The sequence below is a fragment of the Macaca nemestrina genome, chromosome 12 (genome assembly GCF_043159975.1).
Source record: "Macaca nemestrina isolate mMacNem1 chromosome 12, mMacNem.hap1, whole genome shotgun sequence".
In the NCBI taxonomy this organism is placed as follows: domain Eukaryota; kingdom Metazoa; phylum Chordata; class Mammalia; order Primates; family Cercopithecidae; genus Macaca; species Macaca nemestrina.
Genome location: NC_092136.1, coordinates 20,157,172 through 20,171,284, shown reverse-complemented (window position 1 = coordinate 20,171,284; position 14,113 = coordinate 20,157,172). Strand labels below are relative to the sequence as shown.

Sequence of the window (14,113 nt, the reverse complement as noted above, 5' to 3'; positions counted from 1 at the left end):
CTCTTTCTCTCTCTCTCTCTCTCTCTCACACACACACACACACACACGCACCCACATCTCTCTCCTCTCTGTTATGTCCTACAAGTTCCAGCTGCCCTCAGCTTCCACAAATTCCAGCCTCCACCTCCTCAAGTCAATGAAACTGCTGGGCTCTGTTAGATTTCCCCTTTTTGCCAAGTGTCACAGGGCTTACCTCATTTTTTCCCTTCTCGGGCTCACAGTCCTGCATTGCCTGGGAACCACGTTTTGAAATATATGAAACAAAGTTGTTTCATATATTTTATTGTGGCTTTTTGATGTTTTTAGCCTGAGCGTAATTCTGGACTCTCTTACTCTCTCGGCTAGAAGTGAAAGTTCCCCCACCATCCCAGGTATGGTGTTCTGTTATCTATTGATTTTTGTTCATAGTTCCTGGTTTGTAACTCCCATATCCCTTGTGATGGTCTTTTGTTATCATGTTGGGTATGTTAGGCCTCAGAAAACAGAATGTCTCTCCTGCCCTCCATTTGCCTGCCCCAAGGCAGGACTCTAATCTTCCCACACCTTTCTGATGGTGGGTCTGAAGACTCTCTCCAGAGAGGGTCCCATCCTATACACTCGGGGAAGGAATGCTGACATCATGAAGCCTTCATAAAAACCCAAGAGGACAGGGTTTGGGGAGTTTCAGGATAGCTGACCCCTGGAGGTTCCTGGAGGGTGGGGTGCCCAGGGAGGGCATAGAAGTTCTGCCCTCCTTCCCCCATACCTCACCCTACACATCTCTTCACCTGTATCCTTTGCAATATCCTTTATAATAAACCAGTGAGCATAAGCGCTTCCCTAAGTTCTGTGAGCCGCTCCAGCAAATGAATTGAACCCAAAGAGGCCATCATGGGAACCCCAACGTGAAACAGGTCAGTCAGAAGTTCCGAAGTTCACACGATCTGACACTATCTGCAGGTCAGAACTGGATTAGAGCATACCCAGCTAGTGTCTGCTGCTTGGCACCTGGGGAAAAACCTTCACGCATTTGGTCACAGAAGTCTTCTGTGCTGATGACTGTTATTGTGATGTGAGAGTAGAGAAGAAACATGGTTAGAGAGAGTTTCCCTACACGCTAGGATTTTCACATAAGAAACCAAGTCAACCTAAGAGGAGGCTGTTGTCAGCATGAAGGCTATAGTTGTTGGAGATGTAGAGAAGACGGTGTCCCCTGCTTCCCTCTGGCCCTTTCTGGGCCTGACACTGGGAAGCAAAAACAGAGCTGGTTAGACATGTGAAATTAGGGGTGCCCAGAAAGTTTCAGGGACTCTAAGCAGAAGGAGGTTTGAATGTCAGGACCTTTGAACAAGACAGCAGGACCACAGGGTTAACAATGTATTCAACAGCACTCCTGGGCTGTGATTTGCTACGATCTGTCGCCAAGAAAAAAAAAAAAAGCCATCAACAAGACAGGAAGAAAAGAATAAAAGAAAATATATAAACATGGTAACAAAACCCTTTTTCAGCTGGGGCTTATAGAGGTTTTATGGTGGTTTTTTTTCCTAAGCAAGTGGCAGTGAAACCTTTATTGCACCTCACAGCCTCCCACACCGTTTTTTATGCTACATAATGTGTTTGCAAGTTTCTGTCCATCTCTCAGTCTCCCTGTGCTTTGTCCTATGAAACCATTGGTTTCCATGGCAACCAGACTGTCAGATCAGGGAGCCAAATGAAGGGACGGAGGTCTTTAGTGCACCTCTGGGGACCAACAGAAGCCCGGGCCACAGATAGGAAAGGGATATGGGAGTAACCACAAGGGTCCTTCCACCAACCAGGACTTCCCCTGCCAGCTTTGCACCCCTAGGTGGCTGCCTGGTGCATCCACAGGCTGGTACTCCTGGAAGGACTCGCCCACCATTGAGCTCCTTCCATCATTGACATTTATAAAGCCCCTGGAATATACCCCAGTCTCTGGGCAGGTGGCAAGACCCAGAGATGAATAAGACTCGGTCCCTGCCCACAAATGGCAAGCAGTCTGCCTAGAGAAATGATGGTAAAAAGAGTCTAGAAGGAACATTTATTAAGTGCTGACTATAATCCAGGCACTATTCTAGCAACTATATACCTTAAATTTTAGTTTCCACACACACACACAGAAAGACCCGTGATTTAGTTATTTGTACTATTTGCATCATGGAGCTTTACCCATAGCTTATCCAAGGTCACATAACTGGTCAAAGGGAAAGTCAAGATTCACATTCAGGTCTGTATCTGCCTCAGCCTCTACTGACCGGTACAACCCTATCCCACTCAGTCATTCTGTCTCTTTCCTCTAAATCTCTTTTGTCTAGGTGCCTCAGAGTTTAAAGAACTCTCAGAAAGTCTTTCTGTCTCTCCCTTTCTCCCCTGCCTGGATCCCTTACCATCCCTCTGTGGCCCTGTCTTGCCTCTCATTCTTGAAATAAATGTATTATTGAACTAAAGCCCCTGGAACATGAATTAAACATAGGAACAAATCCCAGTGTGGCCTCCGAGCCCCATGCTGTGCTGACGACATTAATGAAGGGTCACACAGCCACATCCCTGCTTAAGTCTCTGAAATCCCCCTCGCTTTGTCCAGACAGCGGGAGGAAACAGCTGACATCAGAAAACTGGGAGACCCTCAGGGAGAAAGAAGCTCTTTAAAAATAGCTCTCATAGCAGGAGGGTTCTGCTGGGCTGGTCTTCCCTGGGCTGAAAGAGAGCCAACATGAGCCACCCCTTCGACCGGCCCCAGCTCTACCCGATGGCTTCACAGGCTGCTCCCAAAGGGGCTCAGTGAAGGGAAACTCAAGCTTGTAAAGCTAACACTGCACTGTCAACAAGGCCGGGGGCTAACAAGGCCAGCTGAGGCGGAATGACACAGAGCACAGCCTGTGCCCAGACTTTGCCCTCCTGACGGGCTGCAGACACTGACCTCCCCTCCCTAAGCCCCTTCCCCCAGGCTGAACAACCTCTGGGACCACAGAGTGTCACAGGTTCATGAGGCCCAACCTCCTTGTTTTATAAACAGGAACACAAGGCTGGGAGGGGGACAGCGATGACCAGTGACCACACAGCATCTCAGAATGGAGCCAGGACTCAAGCTAGGTCTGAGCAACAGATCTGGGTCCCTGGCCTGTGGGACGACCACCGCCTCAGTCTAAGACACAGGTCATCTTACTAAGAGAAGCACCTCAACTCCTTGGTGCCCTGGAGACTCCAGGGGCATGGCCTCTCTGCAGCAAATCTGGGGGTGAGGGTGGACTGCCACCCCAGGGCCTGGAAAAGGGCCCATGGGATCTGACAAGAGTGGCCCAACCCAGACAGAGGCCCAGGGGGATTGGAGGCCCCTGGACACCAGGACTATCTAGGCCCCAGCTCCTGCCATGGGCGGGAAGGGCTGGCAGGAAAGCTACTGAATGAGTCACCCAGTTGCTTGGTTGCCTTTTCTGTGATATGGAGAAGGGCTGGCACCCCCCTTTTGGGGTGGCTGTGAACACAGTACTCAACAAGGTAATTAATGAAAAATTTCTAACTGGGTCCTGGCACCTGGCATGGCCTCGATACATTGCATAAACACACAGCCCCCTGCTCACAAGTCCTGCATCCCTGCGGGCACTGGTTCATATGGAAACTCTGTGGCTCGTGGAGCTCCTAGAAGCACCCAGACAGCTGCTTTCTTTATACCTTTCCTGGCCAGCCGAGTGACTCCTGAGTCTCCCCTGAACCCAGCAACAGATGTGGGGCCCTGACTCCCTCCCTTAGGGCAAGTCACTTGACCTCTCTGTGCCTCGGGGTCTCAATTTCTTCCATTAAAAATGAGAATAGCAACAGTGCCTGCTATATACATCTATATGAGCATGTGCACGTGCACACACAAACACACACACACACAAAATCTTTGTTCAACTTCATTGAGACATAATTTGTACACCAAATGCACCCATTTTTAATAGCTTTATTGAGATACAATTTATATACCGTACAATTCACCCACATAACATGTATAACTCTGTGGTTTTTAGTATACTGACATAGTTGTGCAACTATCACCCAATCTATTTCATTATCCCTCCCTACCAAAAATTCAAATCTATTAGCAGTCTCTCCATATGTCTTCCAACCATCACCCCATCCCCAGCCCTAGTCAGCCACTAATCTACTTTCTAGCCCTATAAGATTTGCTAATTATGGGCAATATGATTTTTTGTGTCTGGCTTCTTTCACTTAACATAACGCTTTCAAAGTTCATTGGTGTTCTAGCTCATATCAGTACTTCATTCCTTTTTACTGCTAGACAATAGTCCATTGTATGAATATAGCACATTTTATTAGCCATTCTTTGAGTTGTTTCCATGTTTTTACTACCATAAACAATGCTACTAGGAACATACATGTGCAAGTTTTTGTATGAACATACATTTTCTTTTATCTTGGTTACAATACCTAGGAGTAGAATTGCTGGGTCACGTGCATATGGGACCTTTTGAGGAACTGTCAGACAGTTTTCCAAAGCAGCTGTATCATTTTCCATTCCCACCAAAAATGTGTGAGAGTTCCAATTTCTCCACATCCTCACCAACACTTGTTATTATCAGTCTTTTTAATTATTATCACCCTAATAGACGTGAAGTGATATTTCGTTGTGGTTTTGATTTGCGTTTCCCTAATGGCTGATGGATGATGTTGAACATCTTGCCATGTGCTTATTGGCCATTTATATATCTTCTTTGGAGAAATGTCTATTGAGATACTTTGCTCATTTTAAAATTGGGTTATTTGTTTTATCATTATTAAGTTTAATGGTTCTTTATATATTCTAGGTACAAGTCCTTTGTCAGGTACATGATTTGCAGATATTTTTCCCCATTTTGTCAGTTGTCCTTTCACTTTCTTGATGACATTCTTTGAAGCTTTTAGTTTCCATAAAATCCAATTTATCTATTTTTTTGTCTTTTGTGTTCTTGGTTTCATACCTAAGATACTGGAGTAGGCAAAGCCTATATTTTACTCCTATATTTTCTAATAAGAGCTTTACAGTTTTAGCTCTTACATTTAGGTATGATTCACTTTGAGTTAATTTTTTTATGTAAAATGTAAGATAGAAATCCAACTTCATTCTTTCAAATGGGGGTATCTAGTTGTCCCAACACTTTTTTTTTTTTTTTTTGAGATGGAGTCTCACTTTGTTGCCAAAGTTGGAATGCAGTGGCACAATCTCAGCTCACTGCAACCTCTGCCACCCAGGTTCAAGTGATTCTTGTGCCTCAGCCTGCCAAGTAGCTGGGACTACAGGCACATGCCACCACGCCTGGCTAATTTTTTTGTATTTTTAGTAGAGATGGAGTTACGTCATTTGATGAGGCTGGTCTCAAACTCCTGACCTCAAGTGATCTGCCTGCCTCAGCCTCCCAAAGTGCTGGGATTACAGGTGTGAGTCACGACACCTGGCCAATTTCGAAGATTACAATTTGATGAGTTTTAACAAATGTCTATACCCACAAAACCACATCTCATTTCGTCATCCCAAAAAGTCTCCTGTGCCAATTTCAGTCCATCCTCCAACCTCAGCCCTGGGCTACCACAGACCTACTTTTGTCCACTATAGATTAGATTTGCCTTTTCTGGAAGTTCATACAAATGGAATCACACAGTTTGTACTCTGTCTGGCATCTGTCATTATATTATTTTTTTTTTAATCATTTAATCCTCCTGTATTAGAGTTCTCTAAAGAAACAGAGCCAGAACCAACAGGGTGTGGGGGTGTGTGTGTGTGTGTGTGTGTGTGTGTGTGTGTGTGTCAGAAGGAGATTTATTTTAAGAAATGGGCTCACACCAGTCCAAAATCTGCAGGGTGGGCTGGCAGATTAGACAGGGAAGACTTGATATTATGGCTCAAGTTCAAAGGCAGTCTGCTAGCCAAATTCCTTCTTCCTTGGGGGAGATCAGTCATTTTTCTATTAAGGACTTCAATTTATTGGATGCAGCCCACTCACATTATAAAGGAGCTTTCCTCAAAGCCTACTGATTTAAGTGTTAATCTGACCTTTAAAAATACCTTTACATCAGCATCCAGGCTAGTGTTTGACCAAATATCTGGGTACCACAGCCTAGCCAGGTTGAAATGTAAAATTAACCATCACACCTCTCATCAGGCCCTTGAGGTGAGCATTATTATTCCTATGTGGCAGATGAGGAAACTGAGGCTCAGAGAGGGTAAGTGATGGGTCCTGTACTCATAAGTGGCAGAGTTGAGACTGAAACCAGTGCTGTTTCCCTATCTTCATGGTTACCTCTCCCTGGTTATCATCCATTAGTAGACCAAGAAGGATTTGTGATGTCCATCTATGACCATACCTTGTTGTGAACCCCCTGGGGTTCACATCCTGAGCTTTCTCCTTCCCTTGTCATGGGACACAAGGAAGGAGGTTACATGGCCCTGTGCCCCTCAGCCCCACAGCCCCCACCACCTGGTCCACTTGTTTGTTTGTTTGTTTGTTTGAGATGGAGTCTCTCTCTGTCGTCCAGGCTGGAGTGCAGTGGCACAATCTTAGCTCACTGCAACCTCCACCTCCCAGGCTGAAGGGATTCTCCTGCCTCAGCCTTCTGAGTAGCTGGGACTACAAGAGCACACCAGCACAACCAGCTAATTTTGGTATTTTTAGTAGAAACAGGGTTTCACCATGTTGGTCAGGCTGGTCTCGAACTCCTGACCTTATGTAATCTGCCCACCTTGGCCCCCAAAAGTACTGGAATTACAGACGTGAGCAAATGTGCCCAGCCTGTGGTCCACTTGGCTTCATACCTAGCTAGCCTCTTCCCTCCTCAGGCCCACCAGACCTGCATTGCCGAGTGTTCCTCACTGCACCTGCCTCCTCTCTCCCAGCCACAAAGAGAAGCAGGAATCTCTCCACTCCTACTGCAGGTGACCAGAGCTCCTCCCCAGACTCTGATGTGCTGTCTCTCTTTATTTCTTTCCCAGTGGAGAGCACCTTCTTCCCTCATTCCTCCCAGTCTCCTGCCTGGCTGCCATCCCATTGTCCTTTCTATAATTCTGCTGAAAAACAAAACCTCTAGATTATTCTTTCTTCAAGCTCAGAGACTGGGGAAGGAACAAGTGTAATTGAAGTTGCTCACTCTTTTTTTTTTCAGATCAAGCCTGAAAAGAAAGCATCCAGAAGGTTCCAAAAGCTACCAGAATTGAATGAAAATTGTCAGACCCTCCAGGAGACTCTTTGAGTGACCAAAGGAAGCAGATCCCTTCTCCCTCATTTAGGAAATAAAACCCACAGCAAGATCAGCCCTCAGATCCTCCAATCTGACCTCTCTTAGTTCAGGTACCAGATCATTTGCAATTCACATTTAATGTAATCTGGATACATGTAATGCCTTGTTCTTTCATCCAAAGAGCCAGCTCTCAAAGTGTTAGAAAAGACTGAGGTGTCTTAGGCTGGGTTTACCCACAGCAGAGCTCAAGGCAGGTAGTTTATTTGAGAAGTGGCTGCTGAAAGTGGAAGAGAGGACAGGGAAAGTGAAATGGGGAGGAAGAGAAATCCAGTACAAGGATGTGTCATGGAGTTGATCATCTGAGGGGCCTTGTCCAGGCAGAGCATTTATGCACCAGCCTGTGACCCTCACTGATCCAGGCTGGCTCCACTGGCATTAACTCCCCAACACTCGTAGTTGATCGTGAGTCAGAGGACTCCCACAAGCATCTCTGAAAGGAGCATCAGAGAGGTCTTGGGCAGGAGGCAAGGGGCATGTACTATGGCTTGAGGGAAGTACTGTCTGATTATACCTGCAGAAAGCTGCTCAAAGCCTGCATGTAGCTGGCCATGCAGCCGTGGCTGCAGTGAGAAGTGTGGACAGGAGGATTTTTAAGTCACGCCCAAGAAGTGACCAATACAGAGAAGGGGTTGGAGGGAGGATGTATCTCAGCAGGAGCAACACAAGTGAAAAAACTGATCCTTGTTACTTCATTCGAGATGTAATGCATTTGTCAACAAAGCACAAACTCAGCACAGCCCACAGAATGAAAGAGGGAATGGCCTCCACCTAGCAGTCACGCCATCCTTGCAATCCTGTGTTCAGTGTCATGCAGACAATATGGACAGTGTTCAAACACATAAACAGACACACATAGGAGACAATAGAGGGAACTGGGGCTGTTCACCAAGAAAAGGAAAGACGTAAGTTTGCAGGGTTATCTTTTCAAAGTTTGAAGGACACTTCTAAATCATCCTCACAAAACTGGTCCCGTCTCCCACCCCCACCCCAAGATGTGGTTTCTGCCTTCTGTGCATCCCCTTCTCTGTGCTACCACTGCCCCCAAATCTCCCACCTAGTTGCTCAAACCAGAAACATGGACACCTCCTTGATTCCTCTCCTAGTCACCAAGTCCTGTCCACTTCTCCTAAATCATTGACTGTCTTGCACTTCTCCCTCCACTACTGCTTCTGTTCTTGTTTGGGGCACTTTCTCTCTATCTCTCTGCACCATTTAAATCTCTCTCTTCAGCTCCTCCTGCCGTCCCTCAACCCATCCTCCAGGGAGCCAGAGTCAGCTATAGCCACTACCATGCCTTGAGCCTCCACAGACTCACCACTGACCCCAAGGTATAGTCTACATCCTTACCATCACCAACAAGATCCGTCCTTTAGGGCACCAAGGACAGATGTGCAGGTGGTTCCCTCTGCAAGGGGCCAGCCAAGGTGAGGGGTTGTGGATCAAACTTTGTTCTACCCAACACTTTCCAAGCAGTGCCTTTCTCCAGTCTGCACAAAGGTGCCTCCACTTGTCAACCTGGGTTGTCTCCACCTGCAGGAAGGACTCCCTTCTTTAATTGTTGAATAGGCACCCATTCATTTGAAAGGAGAAACAAGGTGTGTAGGCTAAGATCATCCATGCAAGTATTAACCCTGCTACTTGCTGGTTGTGTGACCTTTGGCATGTTACTTCAAACCTCTGCGTTTCAGTCCTTGTTTGCAACATGTGGCTAATATTGGCAAGCCTGGGGTGCAGTTGTGAGAAGGAAATGATGTTATATGCAAAGTTCTCTTAGCATCGTGCCTGTCACATAGTAGGTGATTAATACATGGTGCTTATTAGGTGTAATATTGCTGTTGTTTGAAATTCATGTCAGAAACACATGAACCCTGGCATGTCTTCACCCCACTCCACACTGAGCCACTCCATGGCGGTGCCCTCATTGTTCTTAACAACCCCTCCTCCCTGATCCTCTGATCTTACCCTTCCTGCTTGATGGTTCATCCCCTCTTTTGATGTCCATGTGTGGCCAGGTGCTTCCACCACAAAGAAGAGGAATGATAGTAAGAGCTCAGTAAACATTGGCCATCTGGATGAATGAATGAAGGAAGCCCATGAATAGCTCCCAAGGACAACCTGGTTTGTGTCCAGGGTCTTAGGATCTCTGCACTCCCTGGCTCCAGCTCCAGAGAGCAGAACCCTAGACACTCAGAGCCCAGGCAATAGCAGGTAGGGGAAACCACTACACTGGCTATGGGACAATTCAGGTAGTGTACAGTAGTTTATTGGAAAAAGCATGGACTTTGCAGTCAGAGATCTGTGTTCAAGTCCTAGCTCAGCCAGGTGACTTTGGGTGGACCAATTTCCTCTCCAATCTGTCTCTTCATCCGCAAAACGACAGTGATGACAATAACAATGATGGCTACACTCTCTTCATGGAAATTTGTCAGGATTGAGTGAAGTATTTCATGTAATCAGCTTGAAGCATAGAAGATGCAAATGGGGTTCTTTTTTTTTTCTTTTCTGTATCTGTACAGGTAGGCCTGATGATGCTGCAGTAATAAACAACCCCCAAATCTCAGTGGCTTAACAGCACACAGGCTAATTTCTCACTCACACTCCATGTCCATCACAGGTTAGGTGGGAGCTCTCCCTGTGTCATTCTCACTTAGTAACCCAGGCTGATGGAGCGGCCATCATCTCCCATATGGCTGGTTGCAATGGCAGAGGGAAAGAATGTTCTAGAAGGCCTTGTTTCTGCAACTACATGCTGATATACATTACTTCAGCTCCCAACTCATTGGTCAGAATAGCCACATGACCGCATCTAACAATAAGTGAGCCAGGAACCACAATTCTACCACATGCCCCCAAAATGGAGAGTCAGAAATAATTGGTGACTATGCTAATGATCACCAGTTATTCATTTGTCTTGGTTTCTTTATCAGCAGGATGGGCATCACTGCTTCTGCCCTGTACTTAACTGGAAGTTGGGGATGATCACTGAGTCCATGCAGGCTGCAGGAGTTGAACTCTCCCAGGGCTCTGAAGTCAAATCTGCTCTTCTAAAGCTTCCTAGACCTCTGCAGAGCTGAGGCTGCAGGGCTTGGAGACAAAACAGTGAGGTCCCTGGCAGGGGCAGGGAAGTGGTGAAACCATCATTTTCCCGCTTTCAGCCCCACGGAGGTTGAGCTGGAAACTTTAAGACCTCCAGGTTCCGAGGCTCACCAGATATTAAAAATGAAGATGAGAGCAAAGCTGTGTTACAGAACCTTGTGGCCTACATTAAGTGTTTGCTTGTAACTACTTGATGCTGTCACCACCGCCTACGCACAATCCAGTGGCTGATATGAAACCTCATTTGGAAATAACTCTGAAAGTCTAAATGCCATGTCCACCATGAGCATGAGAGCTGTCTCTCGGACAAAGGGAGAATGAGGAGGAGGAAAAGGGAGCCCCAGCCTTCAGACTTTTTGGAAGGGTTCTCCGTGAGCTCCAGCCTTGTCTTGCAGGGATCAGCAGCTCAAGTGTTGTGGTTATAGGGTCAGTTCAGCCTTCAAGGCAGTGCCATTTTGTGTTCAAAGTCTGAGACTGTTCACTCTGGGCAGGACATGCAGCTATGACTGAAGCCCTAAAATCTCCCCACAAGCCTCTTCCCAGGCTTGCCATTTCCCCACCAGCAAGCCTTTGGTATAAGGTCTCTGGGGGACCTGATAACAGAGAGGAATAAGCTGGGATCCACAATGGGCCCCAGAAGTCCTTGAAATTTTAGGTAGAATTTGCTCACCAAAAAAGCTTTGGGTCCTGAGCCAGAGTGAGGGATCCTCCCAGGGACCCGGATATAGCCTCTGTAGGCCCTGCTTTCTTCTTTCACCTTCCACTTCTCCCTCTATCATCGAGTCTAACTGCTCTCCTCTCTTCTGACCCTACCACAGGTATATCTGCTGACTCTCTCCTGACCCTACCACAGGCATATCTGGCCAATTTGAGCCACAAAGAGACATGCCGTTCATTCATTCATTCATTTAACAAACATATATTGAATGCCAACTGTATACCCAGCACTGTGCTGGGCCCCGGAGCCTCATCTGTAACAATGAACAGAGAATATGTCTCTATCCTTACAGAGCTTTTGGTCTAATGATAAAGACCTTACAATCATAAACAACCCAATTTATTTTTATTTATTTCTTTATTTCTTTAGACAGTATCTCATTCTGCTGCCCAGGCTGGAATGCAGTGGTATGATCATGGTTCACTGCAGCCTTGACCTCCTGGGCTTAAGCTATCCTCCCTTCTTGGCATCCCAATGTGCTGGTATTACAGGTGTAATTCAACTGGGCCCAGCCCCAGTTGAAAATAATAATAATGGGTAAAGCATTTGAACCCACACTTCACCAAGAAAACATGAATGGCAAATAGGAAAATGCAAAGGTATTCACCATCAGTAATCATCAGGGAAATGCACATTCAAACCACAGTGAGTTAATGCAGCACATCCATTGTAACGGCTGCAGTTAAAAAGACTGGCCATCCCAAGTGTTGGCAAGGAAGTGGCTGAAGTGGGACTCTCATACATTGCTGGAGGGAGTGTAAAATGGTACAACCACTTTGGAAAACAGTTTATCAGTTTTTTAAAACATCAACATACACCAAACCACATATGACCCAGCCATTTTACTCCGAGGTTATTTACTCAAGAAAAATCAGAACATATAACCATACAAAGATTTATACACAGATAATTATTGCAGCTTTATCTCTAATCACCAAAAGCTGGACTCAACCCAGATATCCATCAACAGTGAACAGATACAAAAATTGTGCTATATCCAGAGAATGAAATACTACTCTGCAATGAAAAGGAACTACTGACACACACAACAGTATGAATGAATCTCAAAATAATTATGTTGAGTGAAAGAAGCCAAAAAGTGCATATATCATACAATATTTTAGTTGTATAAAATTCTAGAAAATGCCAACCAGAAATTAGATCAGTTGACTAGATCTAGGGTGGAGAGGGTTGGCGGGAGGGAGGGAGGGATTACAAGGAGTCATGAGCTAACCTTTTAGGGAAGATAAATATGTTCATTATCTTGACTGTGGTGATGTTTTAATGAGTGAGTATATTTGATTGGTGCAAAAGTAATTGCGGTTTTTGCCATTACTTTTAATATATTTCAAAACTTATCACGTTTTAGGCCCTAAATATGTACAGGTCAATAATGCAATAAAACTGCACAATGAATTGTTTAATTAGAGGTGAGACTAAAGAGCTTCAAAGTGAATGTTCTGGACACTCTGAAAATCTACAACTGGAGAAGCCAATATTGCCTGGGGACTGAGAGCCACACCCCAGAAAGTGATGCTCAAGTTGAGATGGGAAAGATGGGTTGGAAATGGTGGGGCAGAAGGGTGAGGGAGGAGGATGCTGGGGGAGGAAAGAAAAATCCTGGCAAAGGAAATTAAGTGTGTCAGGGTCCTAGGGAGTGGGGAGGCAGCATGGTGAACCAGAGGGGCTTAGAGAAGCCAGAAAGGACAGAGGGAACACTTGGCATATCATGCCTTTGTTTTCTCTTGTCCAGATGCCCAGTGGTCCCAGGTAAAGGCCCAGGCAATGGAGGCTTCCCATGGGGCCCTCTACCTCTTCACTGCTCCAGGTGGGCCCAGGCTTATCAGACCATGAGGCCCCCATAGCCTTCTCAGGGGCTCCTCCATGCTAGCCAGGGAATCAAGGTCAACACAGGCTCCACACTCCCCTGAACCCTGCACCTACCCCAGGCTTGCTGAGGGCCTCTAGAGGACAGCTTCTGTCCCTCCTACCACGGGTCAGATCTGCAGCCTGACCTGGCCATTCCTCCAATGTTTGGAGGATCATTGCCTTGCCTTCATTCAGGAGCCAGATTGCCAGGGCTAGAATCCCAGCTCCACCATTCACCAGCTGTGTAAACTCCCTGGGCCTCAGTTTTCTCACCTGTAAAATGGGATTGATTGGACTGTTGTGGATTAAATGAGTTGACAGTCATAAAGAACTTAGAAGAACACCTTAGAAGAACACCTTATTTCTTTGCTATGTATAAAATGAAATTCCATCCTGCCTAATAAATATCAGGAACAGCTCTGGGTGGAGAGGTGATGTGCCGGGCAGGGGTCGTCTCAAGTCTAAGAGATAGAGGGTGACCCATCTGGTAGCAGACACCAGCGGAAGCTGCTTGTCTGGCCTCTCTGGATTTGAGGAGGGATGTCTCTTCTAGCTTGAACACAGCCTACACTCCAGTTCTGTGACTTCAGGCGGGTTTGGCATCAAAAACCATCAGGACTCCTCCTATGTGATCATGAGCTTCCTGTTGAGATCCTTCCGCCTGGAGCAAGCTTCTTGATCTCCCAGAAGTGCCCAGTACTTTTGTCACCTGTGTCTGTGCCTTTGCTTGGGGATGCTGGGACTACAGAGCAATAGATTTTCTCTCTGTCTCACCTTCTGTTTTCTTCTTTGTTCTTCTCTATCTCAAAAGGGAAGGAGCAAAATGCCTCAGCTCAGGGGTAGCTTTTTCTGTCCAAGCTGAATCAGGTTACCTCCCAATTACTTGTTAATGGGAAACAGCTAGTCCTTCCATCTGGGGAACACACAATGGTGTAATATATGCCATCCCAGTTGATCCTCAATAACCTGTACAGCAGGCAGAGCTTGGCCTGTTCCACAGATGCAGAAACTGAGGCTCAGAGGGCCAAGAGCACTTGTGCTTGGCCAGAAACCCTGTTGTAAAGAATCACCATCAATTCTATGACCTGTTACACATGCACAGTCTTTGTAATTTACGAAGCATCTCCACATCCAGTTTCCTAAGGGAGCATCACAAAACCC

The 14,113-nt window shown here is 46.2% G+C and overlaps 2 long non-coding RNA genes across 2 annotated transcripts in view; one reads left to right on the top strand and one right to left on the bottom strand.

The window, feature by feature from the left end:
- The window catches only part of LOC139357459 (uncharacterized), a 22,531-nt gene extending 14,336 nt beyond the window's left edge, over positions 1-8,195 (top strand). Inside the window, exon 3 of the long non-coding RNA XR_011610609.1 lies at positions 7,135-8,195. This is a non-coding gene — a long non-coding RNA (uncharacterized lncRNA). The remainder of the gene's footprint in view (positions 1-7,134) is intronic.
- The window catches only part of LOC139357460 (uncharacterized), a 29,206-nt gene continuing 19,013 nt past the window's right edge, over positions 3,921-14,113 (bottom strand). The window contains exon 2 of the long non-coding RNA XR_011610610.1: positions 3,921-14,113. This is a non-coding gene — a long non-coding RNA (uncharacterized lncRNA).